The following is a 3,704-nucleotide window of genomic DNA, read 5'->3' on the forward strand; positions in this document are numbered from 1 at the left end:
GAGAGAGAGTGCAAGCGGGGAAGGGGCAGAGAGAGAGGGACAGAAAATCCGAAGTGGGCTCTGTGCTGACAGCTCAATGTTGGGCTCGAATGCCTGAGCTGTGAGATCATGACCTGAGCCAAAGCTGGACACTCAACAGACTGAGCCACCCAGGTGGCCCCCAAAAAGAGATATTCTTTTTTTTTTAATTTTTTAAAAAGTTTACTTATTTTTAGAGACAGAGAGAGAGAGAGAGAGAGAGAAAGAGAGAGACGGAGCATGAGTGGGGGAGGGGCAGAGAGAGAGAGAGGGAGACACAGAATCCAAAGCAGGCTCCAGGCTCCAAGCTGTCAGCATAGAGTCCAATGTAGAGCTCAAACTTGTGAGCTGTGAGATCATGACCTGAGCCAAAGTTGGGCGCTCAACTGACTGAGCCACCCAGGTGCCCCAAAAAGAGATATTCTTTATGAAATGATCTACCAAAGGGTTTGCTCTGCTCATCTTATTAAAATGTTCTAACATACACATGCAAATTTATTTACAGTAAACTTTTAGACAATCTAGTATAAAACAAGGTTGCCTATAAATGCATTTCTCCCCTCATGCAAAAGGATATTTACACTCGTAAGAAATGTGCTTTGAGGGGAGCCTGGGTGGCTCAGTCAGTTAAATGTCTAACTTGAGTTTGGATCATGATCTCAAGGTTCGTGAGTTCGAGCCCCACCCACATCAGGCTCTGTCTGCTGTCAGTGCAGAGCCTGCTTCAGGTCCTCTGCCCCTCCCCTGCTCTCTCTCTCTCTCTCTCTCTCTCTCAAAAATAATAAACATTAAAAAAAAGAAAGAAAGAAATGTGCTTTGAGAACTCACTGGCCCTTGGAGTTCTCTGATTTCCTAAAAAATTCAGTTTTCTGAAGTAGAGGGCCTGCTCTCTGGTGGTTTTGAATTCCAAGGAAACTGATTGCTACACAGGGCTCGAATAAAGTTTGCCGTAAACATCTGTGGGAAATCTGGGGATAATCTTGTAGAGGGGTATTAAATTTGCAGGGCCTGTTGGCTGTTTACCCCCGAAGTGTTAGGTCCCCGTCTGGTAAATGAGGTGAATTCTTTGGCACTTTTTTCCTAAGGAGTCTGGAGAGCTCTAAGGATTGGTAAGCAGGCTGCCTTGCACTTTTTAAGCCCTGGTTTGAATCTAACCCGGGTTAACCTTGTGACCCTGAATTGTTTGTGTGAAATGAAGTGGTGATCTCAGTCTTGCCTGAAGGAAACGCCTTTTACACAGAAATTGGCACTAATTGGTCTCCCTGTTGACAGGCTTCACTGAGAGCCCGTGATTGAGTAGGCAGTGAGAACAGAAACTAAATTACCCCACCTCAGCTCCGCATGTCGCATGTCGGCTGAAGGACACCGAGGGGGCAGCTACCAGTTCTCCCCTCTTCAGCGGCATCGAACATGTAAAGCAACGGACTAGATCCGGGAGGTCTGAAGGCCTGTCGTGTGTGCACTAAGGAATGATCCTTGCCAAACGTCTGGCCCTGTTCTGCAAAGCAGTCTTGGCGCCGATAGGGCTCTCGACCAGGATTCTGCAAACTTTTTTTGTAAAGGGCCAGAGAGGAGACAGAGATAGGTTAGGTTTTGCAGACCATACAGATTTTGTTGGAGCCACTCAACTCGACTGACAAACGCAGCCACATAGCATACGTATGTGAATGCATGTGCCGATCTCCCAACACAACAGTAGGGACGTGAAAAATTGAGTTTTATATACTTTTCACATGTCAAGAAATAGTCTTCCTTTTTTTTTCCTTTCAAGCATTTAAAAATATAAAGATTATCTTTAGCTTACAGGCCATACAAAAACAGGCAGTGGGCCAGATTTGGCCTACCACCCATAATTTGCAACCTCTGCTTTATTTTATTTTATTTTATTTTTAGGCCATAATTCTTTTTTTTAATTTGAGAGAGAGAGAGAGAGAGAGAGAGCAAGTGGAGGAGAAGGGCAAAGGGAGAAAGAAATCCATGTTCAGCAAGGAGCCTGACCTGGGGCTTGGTCCCATGACCCTGGAATCATGACCTGAGCTGAAATTGAAATCAAGAGTCAGTCGCTCAACTTACTGAGCCACCCAGATGCCCCCATAATTCTTTTTTAATTCAAGTATAATTAACATACAGTGTTATACTAGTTTTATTATATTAGAATCAATATAATGACTCAGTAATTCTATACATTTCTCGCTGCTCATCAAGATGTGTGTACTCTGAACCCCCTTTATATCACCCAAAAAATGTGGAACATTTCACAAATTTGTGTGTCATCCTTGCTCAGGGGCCATTCTAATCTCTGTATCATTCCAATTTCAGTATATATGCTACGGGAGCAAGCACTGCTGACCTCTGCTTCTGACCAAGACTTGGAACTTTCCCTCGCTCCCACGCCAGCTAGTTAGTGACTGAGCTGTGGAACCCTGAGCACTGGCTTAACTTCCGTGGGCCCCGGTCTCTTTATCCAGTGTGTTTTGACAGAATGGGGAGGAACAGAAACAAATGAAACAAAGTTCCTTTTAGCTATATTAGATTTCCTGAGTCTATTCGAGGAGTGTAAGTCAACACAAGCAATGTTATGTATGTGGAATGGAAATTAGTTAAGTTAAAGGAAACACATAAATCTTAATATTCTCAATGTGATTCTTTGTCCTAGTAAGAGGAGCAATGTCACCATCCTGAGAGCAAGACCAAAATTTGTAGCCTCCTATCTCTATTTGAAGGCTCACACCCTTTCTTTTTGTTTTGCCAATGCTATTCTTTTTCTTTCCTGGGTCTTTCTTTCTTTCTTTCTTTCTGGTGGGTGGGGAAAGTATGATCCCAGAGTTTATTGGAAAACGGAAATGTTTCTCCTTCAAAGGTGTTATTTTAAAATGTTAATGTTTTGGGGGGGTGCCTGGGTGGATCAGTTAAGCATCCAACTCTTGATTTCGGCTCAGGTCATGATCTCACAGTTTGTGGGTTCGAGTCCCACATTGGGCTCTGTGCTGAGAGTGTGGAGCCTGCTTGGGATTCTCTCTTTTTGCTGTTTCTCCCTCTCTCTCTTTCTACCCCCCTCTCTCCTCTCTCTCTCTGCCTCCCCTCTCTTGTGCACATATCCTCTCTTTCTCAAAATAAATAAATAAACTTAAAAAATTGTTAGTGTTTTTGCAACTTATTGGCAAGTATATTTTATAAGCTCTCTGCTCCCGGATATACCTTATTGTAGGAGGTGATGACGGAGGGTTAGTAATCATTTTTACTGAAGATCAGAAAAGAAAATCACCAAACAGCTTACCCAACACGCTGATTTTTTTTAAGGTGGAAGTATTTTCAGAACATATTCATTTCTTCATAAATCACATTCATGTATCCCTTTGTTTTTCCTTTTGTTCTTTGTATCAAATACCCCGTCAAGTGTTCAAATTTCTCATAATTGTTTCACATTTGGTTTGTTCAAATTAGGATCCAAGTAAGGTCTACACTAGCCATTGCATTAGTTGATAGCTCATTCTTTTTACTTTATGCTCTTCCCCTGCTTTGTTTTTCTCACCATAAATTTGTTATGAAGGCTCTGATTTTTTTTTTTTTTTTTTTTTTTTTAGTTTTCTTACTTATTTTTGAGAGGGAGAGAGACAGAGCATGAGCAGGGGAGGGGCAGAGAGAGAGGGAGACACAGAATCTGAAGCAGGCTCCAGGCTCTGAGC

At 42.6% G+C, this 3,704-nt stretch overlaps 1 pseudogene; it reads right to left on the minus strand.

Annotated features, from left to right (window-relative positions):
• Positions 1 to 2,257: 2,257 nt before the first annotated feature.
• On the minus strand, positions 2,258 to 2,357 carry LOC122493580 (annotated as a pseudogene).
• Between the last annotated feature and the right edge of the window lie 1,347 nt (positions 2,358 to 3,704).

The sequence above is a fragment of the Prionailurus bengalensis genome, chromosome D2, assembly GCF_016509475.1.
Source record: "Prionailurus bengalensis isolate Pbe53 chromosome D2, Fcat_Pben_1.1_paternal_pri, whole genome shotgun sequence".
Taxonomy (NCBI): Eukaryota; Metazoa; Chordata; class Mammalia; order Carnivora; family Felidae; genus Prionailurus; species Prionailurus bengalensis.